The sequence below is a fragment of the Solanum verrucosum genome, unplaced genomic scaffold, assembly GCF_900185275.1.
Source record: "Solanum verrucosum unplaced genomic scaffold, falcon-dt-bn FXZP01000115.1, whole genome shotgun sequence".
NCBI lineage: Eukaryota > Viridiplantae > Streptophyta > Magnoliopsida > Solanales > Solanaceae > Solanum > Solanum verrucosum.
In genome coordinates, this window is record NW_026020680.1 from 1,700,253 (window position 1) to 1,715,950 (window position 15,698).

The following is a 15,698-nucleotide window of genomic DNA, read 5'->3' on the forward strand; positions in this document are numbered from 1 at the left end:
TTTCAAGAATCAGTACATCTCTGGTTTTGTTCCCGTTCTCTTTGATGGGGGAAGCTACCAAGTGGTTAGCTTATCTACCGAGGAATTCCATTACTACTTGGGATGAACTACATGTGGCATTCTTTGTAAGGTTATTTCCTCCTTCAAGGATGATGAAATTAAGAGATAGCATTCAAGGCTTCAAACGCTTGGAGGGTGAACCAATCCACAAGACATGGCTGAGATTTCAGAAGTTGGTACTTCAATGTCCGACTCACAGACTTCCAAACAACGTGTTATTACAACACTTATATAGGAGTCTTGACTCTGTGAACAAAGGTGTTGTTGATCAACTTGTTCCAGGGGGTATAATGCAAGAGCCTTTTGAAATAGCATCTAATCTACTCGATGTCATGACCAAGATTAACATAGCACGTTACACTTGAGAGGACCAAGATTCTCCTCTCACCTTTAGAATGACAAAAGAGCAGATCGAGAAGGACCAAGAGAGAGACCAAAATATGGCAAAAATGATGACCCCGCTGGATATGTTTTTTAAAAATGTGATGGGTAGTGGGTCGAAAAGTGTAAACCCCTAGGAGGCACACTTTGAGGCGCTATATAATGAGAAAGTGAACTTTCTTGCAAATCAAGGAGAAGGTTTCTGTTCGAGATATCCAAGGTCGGGTGGAAATCCAGGTTGGGATAAAGATGATGGATGGAGAGACCGTGACATAGAATGGCGCGACCGTAGTGCTAATTGGAAAGAAAGGGATGGTAACAAGGAAAGATATGTCACACCTAATGAACATCAAAAGCCTAAGGAGCAAAGGGCTGACCCAGAGAACTTCCGTACGGAAGACATGCTTACACACATTCTCAATAAGGTGGAAGGGTCGGAGAAAGTTTTGAAAGAAATAAAAGAGGACGTCTCCACACTAAATCATACAGTCACCTCTTACTCAATGTCCCTCAAACAATTGGAAATGCAAATGGGTCAAATTTCATCTCATTTGAACCTAAGGCCAAAAGGGGGTCTACCAAATGATACCTTGGCAAACCCAAAAATTGAATCTTAAAAGCGTATCCACGTCATGCCACGACATTAAATAAGGCGCTTCTTGAAAGGCAACCTAAGGTTTAAGACTTTTATTACTGTTGTTTGAATAACGGGTGTTGAATGTGCAGGTTGAAAAGTTAAAATTTTAGGAAAATGGAAACTTGGCTAGCTAAAATCCCAGTCGGCGAGCCCAACTTGGATCACCGTTGTAACTACCTAGCTTGCTAGATGTTCTGTAAAATTTGGTAGGCTGAAGTACCACTCGGCGCATCGCAGAGTGGGTCAGCGACCATGACTTATTTCGCCGACTGGCGCTTGAACTGAAGAGTTTTAAAAGGCCAAACCATTTTAAATGCAAAATCTCTTTCACTTTCATAATTTTTAACTTATGTACTCTCACAACCGATCATATTTTTGTTCTCATGCTTTCGTTTTTATTGTCGTTTGGGATCTTTTGCTTGTGATGGACGTTTGGATTACATTGCTGCCTAGCGTTTCAAATTTTTCGGTATTTAAGGTTGGTTGTCCAAACCCTGCTCTATAGTTGGTTGAAACCAAATGCAATTGTCGATGTGTGGCTATTCTCTGTGTTTATTGGTTTTTTGTGCATTGTTGGTATTTTGTTTGCCTGTCTTTATTTGTTATCGTAATTAATTTGTCGTAAATGGTAAATTCTCGTGTCAAGTCAAGACTCCAATTTCACCATTGATTTCAAGCTTTTGGCATCAAGGTTTGATACTATTCACCTATGGAGTCCTTTCCTCCATAGGGTTCCTAAATTATCCAATATTCACAAGGTAGAATCTCCAATGGAAGTTAGGATTTTTACTCAATCTCATGGGTTCTTTTCAAGTATGATATTATTGATTGATTTATGTCTTTTTATGCATGAATTGAAGAAATTGCATGTTTCTAAGTTGAATCCCCATGAACGCATATGAAATATATGTTTTCTAGAATTTATCATATGATGAGCCTTTTGAATCATGAAAGATGAGTTTTATAAAGATATGCATGTTCTTATAAATTTGATGAAAATGATTTAAGATTTTCTTTGAGAGTGAAGCATCAATATTGTTGTTGTTGTTTTTGGTATTGTGAAAGTATATTTCACATAAAGGATTCTTAGGGTTGAATGATTTTCTCAACTAAACTTTGAATCAAGATTAAGGAGTTATTCTAATGAAACCTAGTTTGGATTGGTTGCTTAATTGTGCGTTTCCATGGAAGATAATATGACTTTAGCTTTGATTGGCTACATCATATTCCCTTCCATGGATAATAATACAAGTTAACATTAAAGACTATTTAGTGGGATTTACACTTAGCACCGAGAGGATATTGATATGGAAGCTCTCCCCTAGCTTGACTACGGGTTTCTAGTAGCAATCTGCTTATCCCATAATTTATGTGCCACCATAGATTGATTGTCTTAGATAGACATTATCTAGTGGATCCACATAAACTAGAAGTTCATTGTCTTACCTTAGCAAGTAGGACACCCCTTTTTGGTGTAGGGTTGAGACTGGATTTCAAGTTAATAGCTCACATGGTCTTAATGTCGGTTAAAGATAGCTCTCCCACAATAATGAACTAAGATTACTTGAAATTGAGTTTTGGTGTTTCAAGTCACCTTGTTTAAATCCTAATCAAAAGGAAATTTGACTCTTTATTTTATTCTGTCTGTGAAAACAAAGATCGGATAAGGAATTTTGTTGACCAAGGGGAAGGTATTAGGCACCCCTCGAGTCCCGTGGTTCTAGCACGGTCGCTTCACTGACTATATATGACTTAAATTAATTTTCGAATATTGTATTATTAACTTATTAATAAAATTTATTTACCTCATTATTTGATTTATTTTAAACCTATTTATCTTATATTAATATATGTTCGTTAATTAAAAAAATATGTATATCACATAAATTTATTCAAACATAATAAAGTAAAGTTAATAGATGGATATTTATAAATCTTGAAATGTCTTGTAATTTCTTTTCTTCTCCTTTTCTTTTTCATGTATTTGTATTTATTTATTTTTATTGTGGATAGAAAATATATGGGTATCCAATTGCTAGGAATTAGAATTTGTGTAGGATTGAAATTTTTTGAGTTTGAGTATTTTAGGATTGTATTTTCTTAGTTAGATTAAAAATAGAAATAAAATTTTATGTGATTTGGAATTAGTTTTAGCAAGAAATTCTAAATAGATTAGGACTATTTTTTAGAAAGATTTTTCTTCTTAATTTTTAATTTTTTTTTTACTTTTTTTTCCTTTTTTACATTTTGGTTTTATTAATTTATATTTATTTTTTTAATTTTGTTTTTGTCTCTTTGTATTTTATTTTACGTTTTTTTTTTGTTTTTCTACTTTATCCTTTTTATATTTTTTATTCTTTTTGGACATTCTGTTTCTTGTCTTTTTTTTATTATTGTTTATTTTATTTTATTGTTTTAATTTTTTTTTCTTTTTAAGTTTTTGTTCTGTTTCTTTCTACTTTTCTTCTTTATTTTTTTTTAATTCTTTATTTATTTATTATTTTAATGTTTTTTTTTTTTTTGACATTCTGTTTGTCTTCTCCTTACTTTTTTTTTTTTGTTATGTTTTTGTTTTCTCTCTTTTTAATCCTTTTTATTTCATTTTTTTTTACTCACGTTATTGCTCTTCTTTTTATTTATTTTTAAAAAAAAAATTATTCTTTTATTTTTATACTTTCTCAAAAAAAAAATCATTATTTTTCCTCTTTATTTTTGTTATTATTATTATTATTATTATTTATAATAATGATAATATTATTATTCTTAATACTGAATTTCTAAATAAGATTTATTCTCCTCTTAATTAACAATTCCACTTAAAGTAATAGTTTTCCTATGCTTATTATCAAGATAAACTATTTTTTATCAAAAATAAAAAAAAATGACTAAAACATATTTCAGATAGCTTTTCTGAATCATTAATTAATTAAATTTTTTTTATTATTATTTACATCAAAAGCTAACAAGTCTACAAATAATTTCAACAAAATTTCTTAAATGAAAACTAAGCTCCAAGAAATATTATCTATTCAAAATTAAATATCATGAAACCAATTTTAATATCAATTGCATCTAAAGAGCATAAGACAAAATTAAAAAAATGTATGGTACATCATTTATTTTTATTTTATATTATTTTTTTTACAAGAAACATCTTCGGTTTCGTTTTCCTAAGCATTCATAAATTCTCAAAAATAATCACAACATGCATCACAGATTGATATTACATAATAATAATATGCGATTCAAAGAACTTCATATTATTGGAATCGAGTTTTCATACAAGTATTCTATTTAAATCATGCGAGAATTTATAGTTACCTCGCTGCGAAAATTGATACCACAAAAACAACTGCAACTATCTACTGATTTCCAAAGTTAATAGCTAATATTAACTTTAAAGAGCCACGAATCCGAAACCTCGAACGCTGACTTAATTCTCAAAAAATAAAACTCACTTTTGTTATATTTTTCTCTCTGTGTTTTTTTTTTCCTGTGTGTATGCGTATCCTTTTTTTCTTTACTAGCGTATATTTTTTATAATAGTTTGGGGTGTGAGTCTGGTGCTAATTAATAGGAAGTGATGGGAGTGGGAATATGATTTAATTTAAAATTTTAGTTGAGAATTTAGGATTGAGATAAAGGAAGAAAAATAGTAATATAATATTAACAAACAAATAAAAAAATAAAAAAAAATAAAGAAAGAACGAACAGAAAAGAAAGAAAAGAAAAAAAACGTGTAAAAAAATAAAAAGAGAAAAGATCGTGCAAGAGGGGAAAAAAAAATAGAAGAAAAAAAAAAACTAAATGGGATGAGGATTTTTAGCAAATAAGTTAAGAAAGTTGGGGGTAATTAGGATAAAGGTAAGGTAATTTGAATTTTTAGGACTCTTCTTTTTATCTTTATTATTTTATTTTTTCTACTTTTCCATGATATATACGACTATTATTATTTTTTTGACTAGATAAAAGTTGAAATGGTAAAACAAAATACGTTAAATTCAAAAGCTTTCTTTATTAAACTTTAAAATAAAGTGAGCTTATAATTTGTTGTAATTTTCAGTTATTTTTTTTCATTTATTTTAAATATAACCCTGCTGAAATATTAAAATTGGGTGTAGAATCATTATGTTTTGGTCAAAAATTAGGTGTTCACAGTATGCCCTCTTTGCTTGGAAAAACATGAAGAGTTTTCATGCAAAGACGTGAACAATGTGACTAATTTTTTACTGACACATTGATCCAAAAATGTGAAAATAAATAAAAGAGAAGAGGTTTGACCACGCCCTAACTTTAGACAAACTACCTATCCTGAGTTAATGATAAGGAATCAGGTGTAGTTAATATATAGGAAGGGACGGGAGAATAATTTTAGGTAGTCGAATGAGGTTTTGTCGAGGTTCCGGTTCGTAGCTCCAGCTGTTACATTAAAGGAAAAATACAATAGGAGAGAAGGGAAAGATACAAGATCATATCTACTCCACTAGTACTGAGTCTTCATTTTGAATCTTCGGTTATTGCTTCACCCTCTTTGGGTAGGTACATCGATTCCGAACTTTCATCTTGATATTTGAATTTATGATCTGAAACTTATGATTTGACTTGAGTCGTTGACGTCTTCCCATGATATTCTTGAATGCTTGTTTTCTGAGAAGATGATTCATGATATGTTGAGCCGTTACATGGGTTGAAAGCGACTCTAAATGTCATTGACATCTGACATTCTTCGTTTCTCTAATCAAAACGAGGATTTTATTCTTGAACTTCAAATTGGTATACTATGTAGAAACCTACACGCCATAAAACAAAACAAACAAACGAAACAAAATTTTTGCCCCAGTATGCACTAGGAAAATTTTGTGAGTTATTGATGAAAGCTATAAAAGTTTATACTAGGCATAATAATAATATACTTTTAAAAAATAAAGGGAGATTTGTGCCCAATATAACCAGAGGTTATTACCCCTTGTGAAGTCATAAAAATAAGATAGGAGTTATTGTGCCCTACACGCAATCAGGGATTATTGTGCCTGTGAAGACATGAAAAAAAAAATAAAATAGATTATTGTGCCCTATATGCAACCAGGGGTTATTGTGCCTGTGAAGACATGAAAAAAAAAAAAAATAGGGTTATTGTGCCCTATATGCAACAGGGGTTATTGTGCCCTGTGAAACATGAAAAATAAATAAATAAGGGTTATTGTGCCTCTATATGCAACCAAGGGGTTATTGTGCCCTGTGAAACATGAAAAATAAAATAGGGTTATTGTGCCCTATATGCAACCAGGGGTTATTGTCCCTGTGAAGACATAAAAATAAAATAGGGGTTATTGTCCCTATATGCAACCAGGGTTATTGTGCCCTGTGAAGACATAAAAAAAAAATAGGGGTTATTGTGCCCTATATGCAACCAGGGTTATTGTGCCCGTGTGAAGACATGAAAAAAAAATAAAAAAAAATAGGGGTTATTGTGCCCTATATGCAACCAGGGATTATTGTGCCCTGTGAAGACATGAAAAATAAAAATAGGGGTTATTGTGCCCTATATGCAACCAGGGATTATTGGCCCTGTGAAGATATGAAAAATAAAATAGGGTTATTTGCCTATATGAACCAGGGTTATTGGCCTGTGAAGACATGAAAAATAATATAATATATTATATATATTATATATATAATATATTATTTTTTTTATTACTTAGATCATTTATTTTATTTTATTTTTATTTTTGTACATTTTCCAAACATAAAAGAAACAAACAAAAATAAAATAAATGCCCCAGATTTTATTAAGAAAAATAATTTTTTTTTTTATTGTTATCATTATTATTGTGGTGCATATTGTAGGAGAGACAGGGATTCAAGAACTTACCTGGTGGCGTTTGACTCTCGCGAATTACTTGCACGATTTTTCTTTGTACCTATTTTAAAACAAAGAATATTTTGTTAGTTTTTCTAAACGGTGGTTGGTTTGTGACTTCGAATATCTTGTGGAGTTTGACTTTGAATCTGTGTTGGTTGAAAGAATCATCATATTGACGATGCGCGAATAGCTTGAAGATGCTTTATAGACGGTCCTTATCTTCCCTTGAAACACTTCTTATGAACATTTTGACCCATTTCTATCTTGTGCACGTTGTGGGGTTCATCCTTTCCAAAACAACTTTCTTGCTTTACCGATTTTCACACGGTATCGATTTTTTTGATATTTTTTTTCGATTGGTTCACAGCCCTAGTCAATGTTGTGCATGCCCCCAACATTCAACTGGAAATACCGTAGTCAATTTCGCTACTTTAATTTGATTTTCTCACTTGACGCGAGTTTATGCTGAATGAGACTCAAAGAATACCGAACACAAGTACAAATGACACAAATGAAAGGGTTATGAAAGAAAAGTTATGTCTTTAGAAGAAGGAAATAAGTAAATGTTTAAAAGGAATGAAAAGAATCTTATCTGAAAGTACGTGACCACCTTAATGAATCATGACATGCATTTGGACTGAACGTTTGATCCTTCTAAGTTGTCTGAATCTCATGAAACAATGTTGTACCTTTAAGTCTATAGCCTGACTTCTATCTTGATTGTGTGCTCATGCCAAGACGGAATGTCATCATTTGATCAATGGTGCCCTTCATGGTTTTCCACCAATAAGACATTCTTATCTCTTTCTCTCAACTTACTATCGTCTTATGGTGCCCGTGAGGGTTTTCACTCATAAGACTCTCTCATTTTTTTTATTTTTTATTTTTATTTGTAACACACCGTAGGTCACAATGTCATGTCTCAGCCCTTGGAGAATTGAAGAACATGATTATTGTTTTATTCAGTGATTAGACCGAACCCCAATGAAGGGCTGCCTACGTATCCTCTTAGGAATCAGGTCGAACGTAGTTCAATGAAACTTTTTTTTTTTTTTTTTTTTTTTTTTTTTGGCACCAGACAAGTGGTGTTTGAAATAAAGGAGGATACATTTTTATCCTCTCATCTTGAGAATGTCAATCATGAGAGTGTCATAACAAAGAGTGTTAGCGTAGTATCTTTTGATCGAATCTGCGTTAACAATTGTGTCGATCGCCTTTCCCTCCATATTTGCCAGTTGCAAAGCTCCTTTTGATAGCACTTGTTTAATAACATAAGGGCCTTGCCAATTTGGGGCAAACTTTCCTTTGGCCTCGTCTTGATGGGGAAGGATGCGTTTCACAACAAGTTGACCGACTTCAAAATTTCTTGGGCGTACCTTCTTGTTATAAGCTCGAGCCATCCTCTGCTGATATAATTGACCAAAGCAAATTGATGTCAACCGTTTTTCGTCTATCAGTGCTAATTGTTCTAACCTTGATTTAACCCATTCCGTGTCCTCAATTTCTGCTTCGACAATGATTCGAAGAGAAGGGATTTCAACTTCTGCGGGTATGACAGCCTCAGTTCCGTAAACCAATAAGTAAGGAGTTGCACCGACTGACGTACGAATAGTGTGCGGTATCCCAAGAGAGCAAATGGTAGTTTTTCATGCCACTGCCTAGATCCTTGCACCATTCTCCTAAGAATCTTCTTGATGTTTTTATTTGCCGCTTCAACAGCCCCATTTGCTTTGGGTCGATAAGGGGTTGAATGACGATGAACAATTTTAAATTGCTCCAAACTTCCTTCATCAGGTGGCTGTTGAGATTCGCTGCATTGTCTGTAATAATGATTTTTGGTATGCCGAAACGACATATGATGTTTGAATGAACAAAGTCCACCACTGCTTTCTTGGTGACTGATTTGAATGTGACAGCTTCCACCCATTTGGTAAAGTAGTCGATAGCAACTAAAATAAACCGATGCCCATTAGATGCTTTCGGCTCAATCGGCCCAATAACGTCCATTCCCCAAGCCACAAAAGGCCACGGAGCAGACATAGGGTGCAACTCTAAAGGGGGTGAGTGAATCAAGTCGCTATGAATTTGGCACTGATGGCACCTGCGTACAAATCGAAAGCAATCTCGCTCCATGGTCAACCAATAGTACCCTGCCCGGATAATCTTTTTTGCTAGAACATAACCGTTCATGTGAGGGCCACAAACCCCTGAATGCACCTCATTCATAATTGTTTCTGCTTCTTGAATATTCACACATCGCAATAGATTCAAATCTGGAGTCCTTTTATATAAGATATCGCCACTCAAGAAGAACCCATTGGCGAGTCGCCTGATAGTTCTTTTTTTATCTCTATCAGCATGTATTGGATATTCTTTAGCTTTTAAAAACCGTTTAATGTCGTGATACCAGGGCTCACCGTCTGGCTCTACTTCAATTATATTGCAATAACCATGTTGATCCCTAACTTGGATTTCCAACGGGTCAATATAGGTATTACCCGGGTATGGAAGCATCGAGGCTAGGGTGGCCAAAGCATCAGCTAACTCATTGTGAAACCTGGGAATGTACCTGAATTCAATGGACTTGAATCTTTTGATGAGGTTTTCTAAACATTGTTTGTACGGCATGAGTTTAATGTCTCGAGTCTCCCATTCGCCTCGGCTTGTCGAATGAGCAAATCGGAATCCCCTAAAACCACCAACTCCTGCACATCCAGATTTATTGCCATATTCAAACCCATGATGCAAGCTTCGTATTCTGTTGTTTGTTGGTAGAAAAGAATCGAAGTCGTGCTGTGGCAGGATAATGACATTCGTTTGGTGAGATAAGAACTGCCCCAATTCCTACTCCATTTTTGTTGACAGCCCCATCAAAATATAATTTCCACACGTGACCATCATTAGGAATTTCTTCCTCAATAGAGTTGATTTCTTCATCAGGGAAGTATGTCCTTAGGGGCTCGTATTCGTCATCGACCGGATTCTCTGCTAAATGATCGGCCAACGCTTGTGCTTTCATGGCGGTGCGAGTGACATAAATAATATCAAATTCCGTAAGCAAAATCTGCCATTTTGCCAACCTACCTGTTGGCATGGATTTTTGAAAAATATATTTCAAAGGATCCATTCGAGATATAAGATAGGTCGTGTAGGACAAAAGATAGTGTTTCAATTTTTGGGCAACCCAAGTCAAAGCGCAACAAGTCTTTTCTAACAGAGTGTACTTTGCCTCATAGCTTGTGAACTTTTTGCTCAAATAATAAATGGCTTGTTCCTTTTTTCCTGTAATGTCATGTTGTCCTAAAACGCAACCAAATGAATTATCCATCACTGAGAGATATAAGAATAACGGCCTATCAGGTTCTGGTGGGACCAATACCGGAGGGTTTCTAAATATTCCTTAATTTTGTCAAAAGCCTCCTGACACTCACTTGTCCATTTGATAGCAGCGTCCTTTTTCAACAACTTGAATATCGGCTCACATGTGGCGGTGAGTTGAGCAATGAACCTGCTGATATAGTTTAACCTTCCCAGAAAACTCATGACTTCAGTTTTGGTTTTTGGAGGTGGCAATTCTCGAATGGACTTTATCTTAGAGGGGTCCAATCAATACCTCTTCGACTAACTATAAAACCCAAAAGTTTGCCAGATGGCACTCCAAATGCACATTTAGCTGGATTAAGCTTGAGGTTGTACTTTCTCAATCTTTCGAAGAATTTTCTTAGATCACGTACATGGTCGACTTGCGTTCTAGATTTAATGATGACATCATCGACATATACCTCAACTTCTTTATGCATCATGTCATGGAATATGGTAGTCATAGCTCTCATGTAGGTTGCTCCCGCATTCTTCAGACCGAATGGCATGACTCTATAACAATATGTACCCCATGGGGTGGTGAAAGCAGTTTTTTCTGCATCTTCTTCATCCATGAGAATTTGGTGATATCCGGCGTAACAGTCCACAAAAGATTGAATCTCGTGTTTGGCACAATTATCAACCAGGATGTGAATGTTGGGTAATGGAAAATTGTCCTTTGGACTTGCTTTGTTTAAATCTCTGTAATCAACACAAACTCTGATCTTTCCATCTTTCTTTGGTACTGGCACAACATTAGCCAACCAGGTAGTGTATTGGACAACTCTGATCACATTTGCAGTCAGTTGCTTCATGATTTCCTCTTTAATTTTATCGCTCATGTCTGTCTTAAACTTTCTCTGCTTTTGCTGGACAGGTGGAAAATCAAGATGTATTGGAAGTTTGTGAACTACTAAATCAGCACTTAAACCCGGCATGTCATCGTAGGACCACGCGAAGACATCTTTGTATTCAAATAAAACTTGAATTATGTCGTCTCGAATGTTCTGATCAATATGAATACTTATCTTTATTTCTCTCACTTCTTCAGGAGTTCCTAAATTAACCGCCTCAGTTTCACTTAAATTAGGTTTAGGCTTATTTTCAAATTGATCCAATCCCTTTTTTATTTCTTCGTAAGCTTCATCTTCATCATATTCGTCAAACTTTGGATTCATTGTTTCGAGATCAGACAACTTTTTAGGATCTAACTGTAAACTCCGCATGCATGTCATATTATTAAAGTCGACATTAACGTAACTGAAATGAAAAATAAGAGGACATATATTAGAAAGAGTAAGAACAGAGAAGATGATTGAATATGATTGGGAAACTAGAACTTCATTGCATTAAATGAGAAATGATAGAAGGGTTAACACCAAAGTGAGATAGCTAGAAGGTTTGAATTACAACCCTGAGAATAATCCAAATAAATAAATTAAAAGCAGCAAAATAAACTACCAAGACTCCCTCCTTGTAGGGAGAGGAGTGGCTTCCCAGTTGTTGAGCTGGACATTCGGGCCGATGAATTGCACATCCATGTGACTAGTGCCTTCACCCATCTGAGTCATGTTTACGTCATAAAACATTTCCTTGATACCTTGACATATTTCATCACATCATTCTGGACAGAGAAGTCTGGACTCGGTTCACCTCGAGATTTAACGAAAGATTGAGCAATATGAGGGATTGGCTTCAACAAATTCCAAACATTTCTTTTACGATCTTTTGCCCATTTTCTATCAAATCTAGTTGGATTGAAACCCAAACCGAATGTCTCTTGATTACCCATCGGATTGATGGGATCTACAATTCCTTGCAAAGACAACCCTAGTCCCTTTCCAGGTTCATAGCCGTTTTGTACCATCTGGGACACCACCATGACTGAAGCAGATGATAGATGAGGTTGTGGTATAGGCTTCCCTACCGAAAACTGATTGACTGTTATAATCTCAAAAGCCTGATAGTTGAGGGATTCACAACCTCTTTTGGCCTCAATGCATGGTATTGACGGATCTCGGGTGATTGGGAGATCATCTTCACCATGGACAATGATTTCCAGTTTGTCATGCTCAAACTTGACCACTTGGTGCAGAGTAGACGGCACAGCTCTAGCCAGGTGGATCCATGGCCTACCCAAAAGTAGATTGTAAGAAGTGTCCATGTCTATTACTTGGAAAGTGATTCCGAACTCCACTGGTCCAATTGTAACAGTTAAGTATATTTCACCAAGAGTGTCCCGTTTTGCGCCATCAAATGCACGCACACAGACATTGTTAGTACGAATTCTATCGTGTTGATTTCAACCTTTGTATAGTAGAAAGAGGGCATATGTCTACACCTGATCCTCCATCGACCATGACCCTCTTCACATAGTGTTCTTCACATTTCACGGTTAAATGTAACGCCTTATTATGCCCAGATCCTTCCAAAGGCAATTCATCATCAGTGAAAGTGATTCTATTTACCTCAAATATTCGGTTGGTCATCTTTTCCAAGTGACCCACCGTGATACTTTCTGAGATATGTGCCTCATTCAAGATTCTGGTCAAAACTTCACGATGCTCTTTAGAATGTATGAGTAATGACAACAAGGATATCTGAGCGGGTGTTTTCCTCAATTGATCAATAACAGAATAATCTTGAGCTTTCATTTTTTTCAAGAACTCTTCAGCCTCCTCCTCAGTGACAGGTTTTTTAACCGGCAACTGATTTTCTTTGGCTTGTTTGTCTCTTCTTAATTCTTCTGGAGCATAACACCTCCCAGAACGAGTTAATCCTCTTATTTCATTTGTCTCTTCAACAATTTCCTTTCCCTTGTGGGTAACAACGACTTTGTTGTAATTCCATGGAACGGTCTTGGTGTTTGTCATCGGAAGTTGTGTTGCAATTTGTATCACAACTGGCTCTTTCACGCTTTCTTGATTTTGACCAAATGCTCGAAGCTTACCAGGAATGTATAATTTTGGTCCATTCAATGGTACTTCTCTTCTTTTTACAGCTCCAGGGACATACAACACAAGTTTTCTCGAGTCTCCAAAATTTGAACTTGCACCATTCACAATTATCGGTGCCTTTTGTATGGGTTCTAAAACCATACTCGACTCTTCTTTTGAATCTCTGCTTTCCATTTTTGTTCTACATGTTTGCTCACAATCTTCATAAATGTCTACCATCCCCACAATATGCTCCTTATTGTGAGCAGGGAGTGGTTATTGGTGACATTTGGCGCCTCCTCATTACGTATCTCAATTACCTTATCCTCAATCAACTTCTCAATGACTCTTTTTAGAGTCCAACAATTCTCTGTGCTATGACCTGGAGTGTTAGCGTGATACTCACATATAACAGTTGGATCAAAGCCTCTTGCATTCGGATTGACAAAATAGGGATTGACAGGTTCAACCAATCCTAATTGTACTAATTTCCGCAACAAACTCGTATATGACTCTCCAATTGGGGTAAAGTTTTCTTTTCGACCTTGTTCTCTTGTATAATCCATTCGGGGACGTGGATTATGGGGTGCCTGAAAATTTTGTTGTTGGGGGCGAGAACCTTGTGGGGCAGGTGCCCGCCATTGTTGGCGCTGAGGAGGTCGGACATATGCTTGAGTGTTGAGAACTGCATATTGGGATGGGTAATAATGTTGAGGAGAATTAGATTGTTCTTGTTGGACTTGAACATAAGGGTGGTTCATGCCCATTTGAATACCTCTCGATCCAGACGTCATCATGGACCCTTCTTCTTTCTTTTTTCGATTTACAAAATTACCTGACCCGCTTTGTATTGCTTGTGTGGTAGCTCTAATGGCTGTCTGGCTTACAATTTTACCCGATTTTATGCCGTTCTCTACCACTTCTCCGATCTTAATTGCTTCGGCGAAAGGCTTCCCCATTGCAGCAAGAAGGTAATGAAAGTAGTCAGGTTCTTGTGCCTGGAGAAAAACATCAATCAATTCATAGTCTTTCATCGGGGTTTGACTCTAGCCGCCTGCTCCCTCCATCTTATGGCATATTCCCTAAAGCTTTCAGACGATTTCTTCTTCATATTAGCTAGGGAATTGCGATCCGGAACGATATCAATATTGTATTGGAATTGTTGGACAAAATCTTGCGCCATGTCATCCCAGACATGCCATCGAGAAATATCTTGATCGATAAACCATTCTGAGGCTACACCCGTTAGACTTTCTCCAAAGTAAGCCATAAGAAGTTCTTCTTTTCCTTCGGCTCCCCTTAGCTGATTACAAAATCTTTTCAAATGAGCCACTGGGTCGCCATGACGTTATACTTATCAAACTTTGGAGTTTTGAACCCTATAGGCAAGTGAACATCTGGAAACATGCATAAGTCCTTGAACGAGACACTTTTGTGTCCTCCCAGCCCTTGCATATTCCTTATGTTTTGCTCCAAACTCCTCATTTTTCTTGCAATTTCTTCATGTTCCTCGTCCTTAATAGTTTTTTCAACCTCAACGGGGGTACTGTATTGATGAGTGTGGTGGTAAGAATCAGGAATTTTGAAAGTCAATTTAGGGGCCTGACCTTGGCCATATTGATCTTTGGGTATAGGATCATCATTGGATTTTTGTACTAGTGTTGGTTGAGGATTTGCATTAGTTTGCACAGTTGGCATGAAGAGTGGATTATTCATCATGGGTGGATTCAACGGGTGTACCGAGGAAGTTCCAGCAGTATTAGATGTGTTAACGTAGGGTCCAAATCCAGGTGGATAAATCGGGTCACTTGTTGAGACTTGAATGGGGAATGGCATATTTACATTCAGGTATTCCCGAATTGAAGATGGGGGAGCCTGCCCATTCATCCAAGCTTCATACATTTCGGCCATCTGTTGTCTCAACATCTTGACCTCTTCTACAGATACTGACTCTTGTGCAACCATTTGATTTTGGACTTCATCATTTCCCGACTCTGTTCCGTCTTTGCGTGTCATTTTTGCTTTCCCTTTTAATCTTGTGTTATATTGATGAGATGCCAGCTTTCTTCACAAACCAACCACCTTTAAACTCTTTCTCTCTTATATATAAAAACAAATGTGTTAGGATTCAACACTTTGCAATATTAATAACACGTTGTATGTTATGCACCTAAATTATTCCTATTTCTACAATGAGTTTTGGAAGACTTTTATGTTTCATCCCGGCTTTGGACGACTTGCTTATGTCTTTTAGTCCCATATTTTACTTATCTGAATATTTTGAACGCATTTTGATCGAACCTGTTGAAGGTTGCCTACGTATCATGTTGAACATGAATCAGATCATTACGTAGTTCGTGAAGAAGAATTATTAAAAAAAAAGAAAACACGACATTTATTTATATGAAGATATCATTCAAATCAAAATGTTCTTAAAATAAATAACCAAAACATCAAAGTA

General features: G+C 35.8%; 1 pseudogene; it reads right to left on the minus strand.

Moving 5' to 3' along the window:
- Positions 1-8,053: 8,053 nt before the first annotated feature.
- LOC125812259 (uncharacterized) lies at positions 8,054-13,432 on the minus strand (annotated as a pseudogene).
- Between the last annotated feature and the right edge of the window lie 2,266 nt (positions 13,433-15,698).